Source organism: Chiloscyllium punctatum, unplaced genomic scaffold (genome assembly GCF_047496795.1).
Source record: "Chiloscyllium punctatum isolate Juve2018m unplaced genomic scaffold, sChiPun1.3 scaffold_309, whole genome shotgun sequence".
Taxonomy (NCBI): Eukaryota; Metazoa; Chordata; class Chondrichthyes; order Orectolobiformes; family Hemiscylliidae; genus Chiloscyllium; species Chiloscyllium punctatum.
In genome coordinates this window covers 135,674-153,452 of record NW_027310043.1, presented here as the reverse complement: position 1 = coordinate 153,452, position 17,779 = coordinate 135,674, and the positions used below count along the sequence as shown (strand labels likewise).

Here is a 17,779-nt window from a genome sequence, read left to right as displayed (position 1 = left end):
GAGGGTCGAGCGGTGGATGTTGTGTATCTGAACTTCAGCAAGGCATTTGATAAGATTCCCCATGGTAGGCTCGTTCAGAATGTCAGGAGGAATGGGATACAGGGAAATTTAGCTGTCTGGATATAGAATTGGCTGGTCGACAGAAGACAGCGAGTGGTTGTGGACGGAAAATAATCTGCCTGGAAGTCAGTGATGAATGGTGTTCCACGGGCTCTGTTCTTGGGCCTCTACTCTTTGTAAGTTTCATTAATGACTTGGATGACGAGATTGAAGGATGGGTTAGCAAGTTTGCAGAGGACACAAAGGTTGGAGGTATCATTGACAGTATACAGGACTGATGCAGGCTGCAGCACGACATTGCCAGGATGCAGAGATGGGCTGAGAGGTGGTAGATGGAATTAAAACTGGATAAATGCGAGGTGATGCATTTTGGAAGATCGAACTTGAAAGTTGAGTACAGGACTAAAGGCAGCTTTCTTGGCAGTGTGGAGGAACAGCAGGATCTTGGTGTGCAGGTAAATAGATCCCTTAAAATTTCCACCCAGGTGGACAATGTTGTTAAAAGGCATATGGTGTTTTTGGCTTTCATTAACAGGGGGATTGTGTTTCAGAGCCGTGAGATCTTGTTGCAGCTCCATTTACTCATACCCCTATACTTATTCTCCCATTTCCTCATACTCCGACACTGAATTCTCCTGCTTTTTCATATAACGATACTAATTCTGCCATTTCCGCATATCCCAGTATGATTCTCTCATTTTCTGATGTCCGAGTTCAAATCTCGCATTTAGGAGTGCCCTACTCTAATTCTACATTTTAATGGTGACTTGAACCAAATATCTAATTTAGGTCCACCCCGCACCACTTCTTCCATTAAGTATGTAGCTGCAATGATTCTCCCATGTCGTGGTCCACTGCTGCAATTCTCCAATTTTTTCGTTTACTGCATCAAAATCTCAAATTGCCAATTCTGCTCTAATCCACCCTTTCGGCATGAACTGAAGAAACTCTCCCACTGAGTATTGCCTTGCCCCAACTCTCCTGTTTTGCTGTTTCCTGACATACATCTTCCACATAATGGTGCACTGCTCAAAGTTTTTTTCATTATTGGCGCCCTGCATCGAATGGCCACTTTCCTGCACTTTACAACATTTCTCCGACTTACTGATTCCTGCCCGTGTTCTCCCATTTATGTACGCTATGTTCCAACTCTGCATGTTTAAGCACCCCACATCAATTCTCGAATTCTATATTGCCCTGAAACAATTCTCATGTTCATTGATACCCAAACCAAAATCTCCCAGTGTGGGGAACGCCACTCTGACTCTCTGAGTTAGTGGTGCCATACCCCAATTGGCTGTTAAATTTCCACTGTGCAATTTTTCCATTTTGTCATTCGTGCAACAATTGTCCCAAATACAGCTTCACTTCCGTGCACCATTCTCCCATTTTCGAATCCTGCACGAATCTTCTTTTCATCAGCAACTGCACATCCAACACTTTTAATATTATTCAGCACCAGTTCTCCCACTGCGTTGTTTCCTGATACACTTCCTCCACGTATTGGCTTCCCTGCTCCAAAGTTTATTTTTCACTTCTTGGTGGGCGGACTCGAATCTCGACTTTACTGCTGCTTGCAAAATTGTTCCTTCTCAATGATTCCCTTCCCCTATTCTTCCATTTAGAGGTGTTCTGCTAAAATTCTTTAATGAATAGGCAATTTGTACTAATTTTCCAATGTAACGGCACTGTGCAACAATTCTCCCATTTACTGATACCCAACAATTCTCCCACTGCCTGACACCCTGACACCTGTCGTGGAAATTTAATCGACTCGAATCATCTGCTAGGAAGAGCAAAGGAAAGGTTTATTTTTCAACCTGTGCTTGCAGAGTGGCCAATATACTTGGCAAAAGTGCCTTATGTCAGGGCTGTGAACAAAATTCACATATTCGTGTTCTACTCTTCTTATCACATGCTCAAGGACAAGTGTTGGGAAACATTCGAGCTCATATTTTCTCATTCCCATGCCTTGGACATAATTGTCTTTATGTTTTCCGAAGCTTTTTTCTGAACTCGCCTGCTCGCAAGGCGAGGTGAAATGTTTGCTAAGTTTCACAAAGACAAGCTGACTCCTCGACGCAGAATTCAGCAAAGTATTTGCATATTTCAGCGAAGTATTAAATTTTGCAAAACATTCTCTGACAGATTTCACAGTAAATGTTAATTTTGCTAATTTTCCATTACATTTTCCAATTTTTTGTCATTTTACAACAAGGACAGCAACCAAATAAAAAGCCAGATATCTATATATCAAAAATAATTTATGAACACCAGGCATTTCCTCAGACACCACCTAACTCTAATAAAACTTTGTGGTGGTTTTTCCATTTCCCTGGTTTGCCCGATACACAGCCCATCTTCACACGTCACATTCGTCAATGTCGCTGTAGGGTGTGGACAAGCAATCGGATCTTCCTTCTTTGGGGCCACTGATAGTTTAACATTTCGTACCCTACTGCATTCATAAGCAAGTGGTGTAGGCAGGTACACAACTAGGGTCTTATTCAAAGCAGTATGAGTAAGACCAGTCCTACAACTAGTAGAACGATATGTGTCCATTACCCCCATACTCCGTAAGGGACGTGAGTCATCGGGAGGAGGAGTCATCTGCTTGTGGAGGCGGTCATTTAGCTGCCTTCATACCATTTATCAAACCAGTAATATCTTGGTACTCATCAGGAACATTAATACAGCACGAGGTACCTAACGTTTTGCAGACACCCCCTCTCTCGGCCGTCAGGATGTCTAGTACTAATCGATTTTGTGCCACTGCTTCCTAACCGCCATTAACTCAGTGTTAATGAGTGCTAGGCATACCTCTGTCTCATTTGCGAGTACACCATATGCGAGGATGTTCTGCGAGTGTGTACCCATTCCAATGCAGAAGGATGCCCCTCCGATTTCGGCAATTGCTGCCTTTTAGGGCGAACGCTGTTGTGTTGGTGGACAGTATCGCAGTGTAGCAGCACCCCTTTCTCCCCGGGGGAGTGGTGGTACCCTTTCTCGCCACCTGCCCATATTATACCTGCCAACCTGATTAGATTAGATTACTTACAGTGTGGAAACAGGCTTTTCCGCCCAACAAGTCCACACGCACCAGCCGAAGCGCAACCCACCCATACATTTACCTAACACCTAACACGACGGGCAATTTAGCATGGCCCATTCACCCTACCTGCACATCTGGTGACTGTGGGAGGAAACTCACGCAGACACAGCGAGAATGTGCAAACTGCACACTGTCAGTCGCCTGAGGCGGGAATTAAACCGGGGTCCCTGGCACTGTGAGGCAGCAATGCTAACCACTGTGCCACCATGCCGCTCATGGTCTGACCATTGATAAAGGAACAAGCAATGTTTATGGTCGTATCATTTGTGTATGTTGCTGTACAAGAGTCATTGTTCAAGTACAGCATCAAGGTACACTGGGAGATACCCAAAAGGAGTGTCCCCCGATTGGTGAAAATACACATTTCTCCCCTGCAATCCACTATCTGGAATGCTGTGGACGGTAGCGTGTCAGGCTTGGGGCTGTAGTTAGCCTGGAGTTCGGGTGGTGACACGAGATTTGCTCAAATTGCCCCCCCACTATTATGGTCAGGCTAGTCGCCTCCCGTGGAAGCAGACAGCTGGCATTTCTCGCCAGGTTCTCAGTAATTTGCTGGGCAGTCTACCTTTGGGCTGTGTGCAAACATATCCAACAAGTGTAGCCAACGTCTAATCTCTCGTTTTGTCTTATGACCAAAGCACATGCTCTGTTCCCTTCACATCTAGCAATGGCCCTTCGCAGCTCCCAACCTACTGGCGTCGCATTTACGCCATTTATATCCAGTCGCCAAATTCCCCTCCTGCTTTAAATTCGCTTTCTCGCCAGGGCCGTCTCCCTTCGGGTTCGGGTGTGTCATTAATGACCTTTGCCCGGCTTGGGGTTCGGTCCATGATCTGGTTTGATTGGTTGCCATGCCCCAATGCTCCTATCGTCTGTAGTACATTCTGCACTGCAACTCGGAGGGCGGGGGTGGGGCGACTGCACCACTATATTCACCTGTCTAAAGATGTCAGAGAAGGATCTATCTATTCCACACCACGAGACTCCCTCATTGCTCTTCTGAGTCTTACTTTGATCATAGAATATCTATTTCCCATGTCAGGTGCCCCTTTTGCCGTGGTGGCTACTACTAAATGCCAGTCACCGGCGCGGCATGGATCCCTGCATAAATCTTAATTATCCAATTTATGGTCGTCCTTGTTACTGAACGGCTATGGGTCGCATTTAAAGATCCACTTCGTCCTATCAGTTAAGATTACCTTCAGCTGCTGCATCCCAGACGCCCCTGCCCAGATGAATAGTCCTACCAGGGCGCTTGCTAACAGTGTGAATTGGGGCAGCCCCACATTTGCTTAAGTCTTCTAATAAATACTTTCTCTAAATTGGCTTTGGTGTTGTGCGATGTCTCCTCAGTCCCAGCTGCAAGTTTGTAAGGGCTGGCGTGTATCCACGTGTCTGTTCCGGCGACCTTAACAGCTATCTGTACCGTAAGGCGTACTTGAAACGGTCCCAGCCACCTCTTCGCCTTCCTGTTTTCCCTCCTGAAGTCTTTCGCCACCATTCAGGCTCCAGGTTATAGATTGTACATTTTCCCTTCTGCTGATTGGGGTAGTGCTGTCTTCACTTGATTCTGTATTTGGGACAGAAGTGCAGAGAGTTTCATGCAGTAACACAACATCTCATCCTCACAGTGGCCTGTTATCTGGCTTCCCTTACGTCTCGGGACAATTCCTGTGTTTGACGGCCTACCAAACAAAATTTCGAACGGGCTAAGGTTAGCTCTCCCTCTCCTCCGAGATTCATACACATTAGCACAATTGGAAGTGCCTTTGTCCATGTCATCCCTAGTTCCTCACAGCATTTTCTCAATATATGTTTTAAGGTAGAATTTTCTCTTTCCACTGCCCTACCGCTCGTTTGGTGGTAGGCACAGTGTTATCCCATGTTTATTCCCAAATACTCACTAATCTGTTGTCGGGCATTATGGACAAATGGTGTCCCACTGTCACTACTAAGCCTAGAGTGTAGGTTTGCTCGCTGAGCTGCAGGTTTGATATCTAGACGTTTCATTACCTGGCATATGGACGTTAGTGGGCTAATGTAGGTTAAGTGGGCTTGGATTGGCGCAACATCAAGGGCCAAAGGGCCTGTACTGCGCTGTATTTTTCTATGTTCTATGTTCTAGGTAACATCATCAGTGACGAACGCCAAGTGAAGAGAAGCTGTTGTCTCCTGCTTTCTAGTTATATGTTTGTCCAGGATGGGGTTCCTGGGGTTTGTGGTGATGCCATTTCCTGTTCGTTTTCTGAGGGGTTGAGAGATGCTATCTAGATATATGTCTTTTTTTATGGCGTTGTGGTTGGAGTGCTAGGCCTCTGGCATGTCTTTGCTTAGCCTGTCCCAGGAGAGATGTGTTGTCCCAGTCGAAATGGTGTTTAAATTCCATCCGCGTGAAGGGCTACGAGGGAGAGAGGGTCGTGACATTTTGTGGATAGCTGGTGTTCTGTATCCTGGTGGCTAACTTTCTTCCTGTTTGTCCTACGTAGTGTTTGTGGCAGTCCTTGCATGGAATTTTGTATATGACGTTGGTTTTGTCCATGGGTTGTACTGGGCCTTTTAAATTAGTTAGTTCTGTTTAGACTGTTGGTGGGATTCCGAGGGGTCTTAATAGTCTGGCTGCCAATTCTGAGATTTCATTGATGTATGGAAAGGTCGACAGGGTTTCTGGCTGTGTTAGGTCTACTTGTCGTGGTTTGTTCCTGAGGAATCTGTGGACTGTATTTTTTTAAGTATCCGTTCTTCTTGAATACGTTTTATAGGTGGTTCTCCTCTGTTTTCCGAAGTTCGTCTGTGCTGAAATGTATGGTGGTTCGTTGGAATAGTGTTTTGATACAGCTTCCTTTTTGCGTGTTGGGATGCTTGCTGGTGTAGTTAAGTATTTGGTCAGTGTTTGTCTGTTTGCTGTACATGCAGAAACACCAGAGAATTCCGAGAGGCATCGCACTCCAATCGCAACGCCATAAACAAACACATAGATCGATTTACCATCTGTCAACCCCTCAGAAAACGAATCGGAAATGATATCACCACAAACCCCAGGAACCCCATCCATAACAAACATATAAATAGAAAGCAGAAGACAACATCTTCACTTCACTTGGAGGTCGCCACTGATGATGTTACCTAGCCAGGTAATGAAACGTCTGGATAACAAACGTACAGCTCAGCGAGCAAACCTACACCCTAAACCTCAACCTGAGCGATAAACCTTCACAAACCTTGGGACTACTGAGCCTCTCAGGGATGCTCCATCTCGGAATTATTTCAGTGAGGAAAGCTTTGGTTATGGCACTGGCATTCTGTTTTGCCGTGGGAAACTCTTACACCCATTTGGAAAACATATCAACTATTACCAGACATTGCCTTTTTCCTTCGCAGGGTGTTAGTTCGGTAAAGTCCAGTTGAAAATGTTCAAATTATTTTTGTGGTTTCGGAAGTGCTACATGACTCATCTGTATTCCCCTCCCCACATTATTTTGGCACAGATAACACATCGTTCACAATATTTCTGGAAATAATAAGTAAATCCCTCAGTGTGCCACTGTGCTGAAATGCTGTCATATCTCCCCTCTTTTGACACATGTTCCTTACCGTGTGTCAGTTTGGCATAGAATGGAAAGAATGATCGTGGTAGAAAAGGTTGAACATTGGGGCCACACCATACCTCTTACCTCAAACTGCACACTGCTTTTTTACCACTCAAACGTGTCTTCAAGCCTGGACTTCGACTGTGACTCCCGACCGTCTGCTGTTGGGGTAAGGATTTTTGTCATTCCCATGTCAAACTGATCATTTACCGGCTGCTGGGCTGCCGTCCTTCCCCCTGAGTCTGCCCTTGCATTTCCTTGAGAAACGGAATCGTTATTTTTCGTGTGGGCATCATATTTACACACATCGATTGATTTAGGCAATAGGACCGCTTCCAAGAGGTCAGAAATCTGATCACGGTGCGTGATGGGCTTTCCATTGAAGGTCACGAAGTCCCTGTATTTCCGTAGGGTTCCAACATCATGTGGAATTCCGAATGCGTATCTGCTATCTGTTAAATATTCGCTGTCTTTCCATTAGCCAATTTACATGCCTCAGTCAATGCAACCAGCTCCGCTGCTTGCGCTGACAGTTGAGAAGGGAGTGATCCCGCTTTAAATACCTCATGGATAGTTACTACAGCATCCCCAATACAATTCTGGCCTATCTCCTTGCTCCTGAATGCTGACCCATCCACAATAAAAACGCCATATTTGAATTCTGAAGTGGTGAATTCTGCAAGTCTTGTCGAGGCAGCACATTTCATTAATTACAGCAATACAATCATGTGGGTCTCCGTCTCCTTCTCTCGTGAGAGCACTAGCAGCATGAAGGACGTTACATCGTTTTATTGCAATGGTAGGCTTCTCCAAGAACACAGTATTGTATCTGAGTCAACGTGCTGCCGACATATGTGCTGTCTTTTGCTCGGAAAACAGTAAGGATACTGCATGTGCGATCAGTTTGTTTAAGTCGCCATAGCCGATTATATAGCAACCACAGCTCGCAGGCATTTACGCAATCCTGCCGCTATGAGGTCTAGCTTAGCCGAAAAATAAGCTGCCAGCCTGAATTTTCCCCCATGATCCTGCAACAACACAGATGTTATGCAGCCATGTTTTTCATCTGCCATTTGACAGAAGGCTTGTTTGGATTCGGAATCCCCAGTGCAGGTGTACTTTGAAACGTCTTTTTCAATTCAACTCGGCCGCTGGTATCCATTGCAACGGACCTTGGTTCTGCTACCCTTTTCCATGGGCCATGTCACTTCAGGGCGCATCAAGATTTGTGTAATATGGGATAAACGTTCTTCAGTAGGAGCGTATGCCCAAAAAGGACAGCAATTGTTTCCTCATGTGAGGCCTTGGAATTTGCTGAATTACGTGCACTCTGTCTTGACCAATGGTCTTCCCTTGTTCAGATAATAAGTGACTGACGAACTTCACCTGTTGTTGCATAAATCGAAGCTTTGCGAGACTGGCTTTGTGCCCTTTCCTCGTGCAATGCAAGGGAATACATCTTAAATTGTTCCTCTGTCGGTGCTACTATTAAGCAATCGTCTACAGATTGCAGAAGCGCAGACCCAGGGGCTAAAACAAGAGTCTCCAGACTCCTGCGTAGAGCCTCATTATATATGGTGGGTGACTCACAGTAACATTCACAAAGTCGTGTGAACTCATAAGATTTCCCTTTGAATGAAAAAGTGAACCAGAATTGACTATCTGGATGCACCATTCCAATAAAGAATGCATTTGCTAAATCCACAGCAGGGAACCATTTACTGTCCGGTGGAAATTGAACTAATACTGTATAGGGTTTGGGAACATTTGATGCGCGCGGGACAACACTGTTATGGACTGCCTGCAGGTCTTGAACAAACCTCCATTCCTCCGGTTCACTTGGAATTTTTTTCCTTTTTTATCAGAAAAATGGGAGTTCTCACCGGTGAGTTTACACAGGGGATTATCTTTGGGAAGGATTGAAAGACTGGAGTAACTACATCCATGATCTCGGGTTTTAACGGGTATTGTGCTCTGCAAGAACGATACTCCGACTTCGTGGTTACTCGTATTGGTTCACAACCTCGAATATGCCCCACATCATGTTTGCCTTTTACCCATAATTCAGTAGGGACCGTTATTAATCTTGGGTATGAAAAGTTTATCTTGGGAAACGCCAGGCCAGCCTTTTAGGCTCTTCAGGGCTAGAGGGGGGTTACCTCGACTGTTCTATTGCCTGAGTTAGACAAATTAATTTCTTCCTATATGTCCACACATCTGCATTAAACCACAAACCCACATCATCCCAGAACAACCAACATTTTGTTCTTTATGCCTTTAGTACCCATGGCCCCAAATCTTGCCACCAGTCACTGGACACCTTCGCCAGTGTCACGCGAGGAGCATAGCCTTCCACATCAAAAATATCGAGTTTACTTGCCGTCGCAGGTACTTTACATTAGTTCACACTGACTGCACATCTGTCATCTCTTCAATAAAATTCGCACAATAACAACTGACCTGGTTTAACCAATCTCGTGAACCAATACTTCTCTTATGGTTCCTCAGGGTTATCGTGGTGTATGTGTGCTGTGCAGTGCAGCATATTCCCGCAAAAAAATGGGTGTTATCAGGATTAACATGGTTACCTGCTTCCAGGGCGAGTGAATTGCTCACTGAACTCATTGCTCTCTGGCTTAATAGCCACTCATAGACATACACCAGGGGTGGTAGGTTGTATTTTACAGTTTACACTTGTGAATCTTCCCTTTGAATTACCTGCATGCCCGTCGGAGTACTGAGCAAATACAACCCCAGTCTCACTATGAGATCCTAAACCATTAAATGTAAAGGTCAGAATTCCGCTAACAAAATTGGGAATTAGAATGGATACACATTACTGATTTCACACAATGTGGGTGCGGTAAAACTCTCTCGTATCACGATGCGTGATGCCTCCATTGAGTTCAGGAACATTCCACTCATCTTTATTGGCGTCAACTCTCTGAACTGTCTTGATTTGAGGAGTGAATATGCTGGCCATGTATCTACCAAAATGGTAACCGGTGTACCTTCCACATATAACATAGAGGTAGGCATCGACATGTTGGCATCATTGTTATATTGAACATGTTGTCCACACTTTGCAATGTCAATGTTCAATATAGAGTTGGGATACATCTCAGTGCCCGTTAGGTTAGTAGAAGTGATTAGCGTTAGGGATTCTTCGTTGCCAAGTATAAAGGAAAGAGGTTAACCTGTACCTTGTGGCCTGCCCACCTCAACCTCACTCGTCCCCTGTCAGTCACCATGCTGTCCAGCCTCCAGGACCAATTGAGGCTGTCTGTGCGGTACTGTCTTGACCAGTGGTCCATTGCTCCCCAAACAAAGCACCAGCCAGATTTATCTCTGCAAGCACACTTCCACAATCCCTTCCTCTTTTGCGAACTCCACCTGTTCCTCTCTCTTTTCCCGCAGTTCCTCCCTCCAATGGCTGAACGACCATTTGCATCATAATAAGCTGAGGTTCATGTGATTGCTGTTCCATCTTTAATTTCCGGTTATGGTTCTCTTGAGCCAGTAGTTATTCAGCATGTATCACGTATTGTTCTATCTAATTCAACTTTCCCGTGTCCCAGGTAATACACGCATATTATTACCTATTTTGTTGTTTCGTACTTCATTCCATTGAAAACGGCTGCTCCTCAGGTGTGCCTCATACGGTGCAATCTCTGCCGTCGTTATGTCCTTGAGGGGTATCAGTCCACAATAGACGTTATCGACTTTCGTGAGGTGCTTCAGGTCCTGGGACATTGTCTCGACTTCTTTAGTTATTCTTGCTTCAATTGATTGTGGGTACGATATGCTATTGGTGATTCAGCAGACCCTAAGGCAGCGACCGTTGACTTGGAATCTTCGTGAAGTGGATCTCGTCGGGGGGCTGTAGCTCTTCGAGGACACCCATTAAGGTCAGGATCTGATCCAGTCTTAAGACACTGTCCAGCTTCATTAGGTTGTTTTCCGTGTGTGTGTGTGCATGTGCGCTGGTGTTTGTACGTGTACTTAATCTATCTTTACTTCGAGATTTTCTTTCCCTGAAATCAGGCTCAGCCTTCAACATGTGATAAGCACTCCAATTCCCGGGTTCTATTTTACCCTTCCATTTCTCCTTCTCTCTCTCCTCCAACGGTGACCTCAGCATTTGCAACTGAATATTACTGAAACTTCCTTCCTCCAGAAAAACACATTCCTTGATTTACATTTTTAACTGCTCTACAGAAACTGGGCCATAATTATTTAGCATATATTGTATTTTTTCTTGACCATTCCGAGTTGTCTGTCGACCCTCTTTTTGTTCGCTCTTGCTGGAGCCGATTTTCATGGATATTGGAAAAGTGTTCATCTCTCTCTGTCTGTCTCTCTGTCTGTCTATCTGTCTATCTCTCTCTCTCTCTCACGACACCATAATCTTCTCTTTGACAATATAACTTGCTTTTACCTCCGGAGGTCCCCTCTCATTGGGTGCAACCGCCTCGTTGCCTTGGTTTTTACAAACCAAGAACCCACGTAACCAGTACAGCTTTGGCGACTCCAACGCTGCCCATGGTGGCTCTAAGTCTCAAACCACCGTTAATCTTGCGGTCACTTAAACTCTCTAGAGACGGCAATCCTTTCCCTTGAGTTTTACTCCAATACCGCGCGAGAGTTCACTGGTCCATCTTCCTGGTTCATCTATTCTCTTCGAACGAGTCTCTATGTTGGATTACTTTAGCCACAACTCTTACCCTGACCCTATTCGATTCGGAACGTGATTCTGGGGCGATCCACTTATCCCCAGTCCTCTCACTCAAAGGGGCCAATTCAGCGCTCGAGATGAAGTGAAAGACCTTCAAGGCAGTGGCGCGTACACCTCCTAGGAATCTTCAAAATCTTACCCAGTCGCAGGGTCCCAGGCGAGTCCCCGACTTTACTGATGTGGAATTTCAATCGACTCGACGCAAATGCTACCAAGAGCAAAAAAAAAGATTATTTTTGAAATTTGCAGAATGGGCCCGACACATTTGCAAGACGCCTCATAAAATGGACGCCTGACGGTTTTCACATATTTCCTTTATACTATATATCGCCTTGCCTCATCACACCTCAAGCCAGGAACCTGGATCAGTCGAGTTCCTTTCCACCCACGGAGTTGCTTTTTCTAATTCATTGACTGCTGATATAATAGATTATTGGCCTTGAGAGTCAGCTGTAAATTAGGTTGAACTTTACATTTTTTCTGTCTTTTTGCAAAGTTAGGTCCATACTTCTTTGTTTCAACCATGCTTTCACAGATTTTACAAAAATGATAATTTTCCATTACAGAGGATCAGGCTGACAGTGACTCAATGAGTGTGAACTGAGTGAGGATGATAGTGACACAATGAGGGTGAGGTGTCAGCGTGGTAGTGACGCAGACTGTGGGAGTCAATCAGGCCGACAGTTACGCAGTGAGGGGGGTCAGAGTAATAGCGATGCAGTAAGTCTGAGGGATCAGACCAGTAGTGACGCTGTAAGCGTGAGGTGGTCAGGGTGATAGTGAACCACTTCGTGTGAGGGGTCAGTGTGACAGTGACACAGTAAGAGTGAGTGGTCAGGCTGATAGTGATGCAGTAAGTGTAACTGTGTCAGGCTGATCCTGACGCATAAAGTGGGAGGGGACAGGGTGATAGTGACGTAGTAAGTGTGATGGGGTCAGGCAGAGACTGACGCAGTGAGTGTGAGACAGTCAGGGTGATATTGAAGGAGGAAGTGTGTGCGTTCAGGCTGGTAGTGACACAGTAAGTTGAGAGCGTCATGCTGATAGTGGCAAATAAAAGTGAGGTGTTAGGGGAATAGTGACGCAGTAAGTGTGAGGTGTCAGGCTGTTAGTGATGCGGTAAGTGTGAGGGGTCAGTCTGATAGTGAAGCAGTAAGTGTGAGGGGGTCAGGCTGATAGAGTCGCAGCAAGTATGGTGGGGTCAGGCTGATAGTGTCACAGTATGTGTGAGGGGTCAGGCTGATAGTGATGCAGTAAGTGTCGGTGAGTCAGAGTGATCCTCATGCAGGAATTGAGAGGGGACAGAGTGATAGTGACGCAGTGAGCGTGAGGGGGTCAGCGTGATGGTGACAGAGTAAGTGTGAGTGTTCAGGCTGATATTGATGCAGTATGTTGAGGACGTCAGGCTAATACTGGCCAGTAAGTGTTAAGTGACAGGGTGATAGTGATGCAGGAAATGTGAAGAGTCAGACTGATAGACATGGTGAAATTGTGAGGGGTTAGGCTGATAGCCACGCGGGAAGTGTGTTGGGAGCAGAGTGATAGGAACGCAATAAGTGTGAGTGGCTCTGGATGATCGTGACAGGTCAGTATGGGGGGAGGATAGTAGTGATCCAGTGAGTGTGAGGTGTCAGGATGACAGTGAAGCAGAATGTGTGAATGTGTCATTGTGATGGTGACATGGCAAGTGTGATGGGGACTGGGTGACAGTGACGTAGATGCTTTCAGGGGGTCAGGTTGTAGTGATGCAGTAATTGTGAGGGGTCAGGGTGATAGTGACGCAGTGAGTGTGAGATGTCAGTGTGATAGTGACGCAGAATATTTGAGGGGCCAGGTTTATAGTGACACAGTATGGGCAAGGGGTCAGGGTGACAGTGATGCAAATGCACTTACAGGGCCAGGTTGTAGTAAAGCTGTAAGTGTGAATGTCTCAGGCTGATAGTGATGAAGTAAATGCGAGGGGGTAAGGCGGTTAGGGATGTAGTAAGTGTGCAGGGGTAGTGCTAGAAGTGAAGCAGTAAATGTGAGTGTTGAAGCTGATAGGGACGCATTAAGTTTGAGGGGATCAGGCTGATCTTGACGGAGTAAGTGTGACGTTGTCAGGATGATAGTTATGCTGTAAGTGTATGGGGGCACAATGATCTTGACGCAGTAAGAGTGGGGAGTCAGGGTGATATTGACTCAGTAAGCATGAGTGGGTATGCCTGATAGTGACGCAGTAAATGTGAGGGAGTCAGCCTGGTAGTGGCACAGTATGTGTGAAATGGTCAGGCTGATATTGATGCAGTTAGTAAGTTGGGGTCAAAGTGATAGTGACACAATAGGTGTAAGCGGCTCAGGATGATAGTGACACAGTGGGTGTGAGATGCCAGTGTGATAGTGACGCAGTAAGTGTAAGGGGTCAGGATGACAGTGACACTAAGTGTACGACCCTCAGTATGATAGTGCCACAGCAAGTTTGGGGTGTCAGGGTGTAAATGACGTCGTAGGTGAGAGAGGGGCATTGCGATAGAGAAGCAGTAAGTGTGAGGGCGTCAGGCTGATAGTGACACAGTCAATGTGACAGGGCAGTGTTTTAGTGACAAGATAAGTGTGAGGCGTCAGTCTGATACTGACACAATAAATGTGATGGAGTCAGGCTGATAGTGACACAGTAAGTGTGAGCGGTCAGCCTGATAATGACACAATAAGTGTAAGGTTCCAGGGTGATAGTAACATGGGAAGTGTTAGGGCGTGACTGAAAGTGATGCAATATGCGTGTGGCGGTTAGGCTGATGGGGACGCAATAAAAATAAGGCCGGCAAGGTGAAAATGGCAAAGACTGTGTGAGGAGGTCAGGGTGAGAGTGACGCAGTGAATGAGAGAGGATCAGAGTGAGAGTGACGCAGTAAGTCTGAGGGGTCAGACTGATATTGACGCAGTAAGTATGAAGGGGTCAGGCTGAGAGTGACACAGTCAGTGTGAGGGGGGAGAGTTTTAGTTACACAGTAAGTGCGAAGCGTCAGACTGAAACTGATACAAAAAGTGTGAGTGGGTCAGGGTCATATTGACGCAGTATGACACAGGGGTCAGGCTGATAGTGGCGCAGTCAGTGTGATGGGGCAGAGTTTTAGTAACATGGTAAGCGTGAGGAGTCAGTCTGATACTGACACAAAAAGTGTGATGGAGTCATACTAACAGCGACGCAGTAGGTTTTAGGAGTGAGGGTGACATTAACATAGGAAGTGCGACGGCATCACTGATAGCGACGCAATATGTGTGTGGCTGTCAGGCTGATAGTCACGCAGTAAAAATGAGGATGTCAAGGTGAAACTGGTGCAGTAAGTGTGAGGATGGCAGATGGACAGTGATGCAGTAAGTGTGAGGGGTTCACGCTGATATTGAGGCATGCAAGTGTGAGGGGCCAGGTTGATAGTGACGCTGTGTGCTGGCGTGTCCAGCTGATAACGACGCAGAAAATGTGAGTGTCTCAGTGTGGCAGTGACGCATTAGGTGTGAGAGGGTCAGGTTGATAATGACAGAGAAAGTGTGAGGGGGTCAGGTTGATAGTGATGCTGTAATTGTGAGCTTGATCAGCGTGATAGTGAGGGGTTCAGTCTAATAGCGACACAGCAGTTGTTAGGGGGTCAGGGTAGTCGTGACGCAAAATGTGTGAGCGGGTCAGGCTAATAGTGATGCAGTACGTGTGAGGTGTCAGGCCGATAGTGACGCAGTAAAGGTGAGAATGTTGGTGTGCTAGTGATGCAGTAAATGTGAGCCGCAATACATTGGAAATAATGCTTCGTTCTCGTGCCCTGAAATCCTTCTGCAGCTTTCACAACAGACTTCTACAACTGCTACTAGACTTCAATGACTTATTAAAAACTTCTCCAAAATGCAATTCTAAAAATCTGTACATCAGAATTTTTACTTCAAACCTTCGACAAATAATCTCCACACATTTCCCTCCTAACAAGTATGATAAAGTCAAATCGTTGCTATTTATTAAATCATGAGGGACATGGATAGGTTGACTGGTCAAGGTGATTTTCTGCTGGTGAGGAAGTCAAAACTTAGAAAACATCGGTTTAAAATTAGAGGGTAAGGATTTAAAAGGGACGCCAGGGGCAACTTTTTCAGTCGTGTCCAGAATTAGCTGCCAGAGAAATTGTTGGAGACTGGTACAACTGTAACATTTAATGGCATCTGGATGGATATATGAGTAACAAGGATCAGAGGGATGTGGGTCAAAAGTTGGCAAATGGGACCTACTAATTTAGGATAACTGTCCTCAACGGTCAAGTTGGAAAGAAGGGCCACTTTCCGTGTTGTATTGTTCAAGGACTTGATGACTCGAGACCAACCGCAAAAACTTTGCAAATAATTCCGTCAAGACGATTTCAAGTTCCAAATCTTCGGTCAATCTTCCTCTCTTGTGCTCACAAGTTCATGACCTGATGTCAAAACTTACGGATTAGTTGCTGGATCCATTCGTGTAAATTGGTTCTGCATTCTTTCTAATTCCGATTTTTTTTTACGAATGTAGCTAGTGTTTATGGACTTAGCATCAACCTTTCTAATACCATATTTCAATGAATATTAAAACACAACTTTGGCACCAGATGATGAGCAATTGAGTCAAAATCGATCGGACACAGTGAGACAATGATCCTCTCTTCGTGTGGTGTACATCCGTGACTCTAAAATTCGACGAAGAATCATTCCCACAACTTCAGCTGTGTCAGAATCTAGTTTGCGGTGAAAGCCTGTCAATCTGCTTCGGTAACGTTCGTCTGGGTCTCTGCAAAGGATTTGGCGAAATCTTTGAGTCTTGGCAATTTGTTCTTCAAACAAAGTACATATTTCATGAATTAAGATCTTTTACTATGAAAATTGGCCTCTTTTACTATGAACATTGGGCCCGTTGTTTGCAGCTGTGATGGCCGAGAGGTTAAGGCGTTGGATTTGAAATCCAATGGGGTCTCCCTGCGCAGGTTCGAATCCTGCTCACAGCGTTGAATCTTTTAAAAGTCATTAATTCCTTTGCAGAATTTGGATTCCGTGGATCTTGAGCCTTGCATTCAATCGAAAGTAAATTTTCAACTGTGAAGAATCCGAAGTAATTTCAAGACGTCTAATTGAATAAATTATATGTCGAGAAACAGAAAGCCACCAACTTCCAACACGAATCAGTTTCAAAACATTTGTCGAACTATCGTGAAATTTGGATGTTCGGGGGTCGGGGGGTGGGGGGGTGGGGTGGCGGCGTGGAATTAAGCAAAACAAGAAGCAATGCAATACATTTACCTGCAGGTGATGAGATTTTTTTAGGATCATTTGAAAGTCAAGCTTAGAAAGTTCAACCTAATTTACAACTGACTCTCAAGGCCAATAATCTATTATATCAGCAGTCAATGAATTAGAAAAAGCAACTCCATGTGTGGAAAGGAATTCGACTGATCCAGGTTCCTGGCTTGAGGTGTGATAAGGCAAGGCGATATCAGTGGAGTAGAATTTTCTGGAAATATTAGAAATGGACTGTTAACGGTCTTCTGCTGTCCACATTCGTGAGAAATTGTGCATTAAGAACTGAATTTGAAAATTTACGATGAAAATCAGACTTAGCCCTCTGCTTGAGGTGTAGCATTGTTCAGAACAATAGGTTGTTGTTGAGGCTAAAATTGACCAAAATAATCGATGGGGATCTTATCCACGGCCTTCGTTGGAGCAGTTGGTGTGGAGAGCTCATCGTGAAGAACCAAATGCCAATTATTCACCTTGGCTGTCTGAATTGCTTAGTTAAACATACTCCCAGTTTAATGTAAAAACCTTTGCTCTCAGAGCTAGATGTTTTCATGTCAGCATGTTCCGATCTGAGAAGATACTCCATGGAGTAGATGTGACTTAAATTTTGACTCTAACGTCAGAGATGTTGACACATTTCTGCCCCAAAACAGCACTACCATTGGTATCCAATCAAACTGAACAAAGGACTAGTTCACTTAGACATTTCCTTTCTGCAGACTCTGCCTATAGACCAATGATGCCCGATGTAGGAATAGGGCGTGGTGACATCTGTTCGCAAGTGGACCACTTCATTCTTGCTCACGGTCCATAAACCATAATTCATTTTGAACTTCTTAGCCATCAGCATGATAAGTGGTACATAATGCACAGGTTTGCTTCTCGAGAGAAAGAGCGAAATCTTATTCAATGCAGACGCAAATTCAAGTTGTCCCTGGTCAACCAGAAGAGAGATATCGCGAAACAAAGTGAATACAGAAAACAATCAATGTTTTCTGGGAG

General features: G+C 45.1%; 1 non-coding gene across 1 annotated transcript; it reads left to right on the top strand.

The window, feature by feature from the left end:
- Window positions 1-16,406: 16,406 nt before the first annotated feature.
- On the top strand, window positions 16,407-16,488 carry trnas-uga (transfer RNA serine (anticodon UGA)). The gene has a single exon. It is a non-coding gene; the product is annotated as a tRNA-Ser (tRNA).
- Window positions 16,489-17,779: the final 1,291 nt, after the last annotated feature.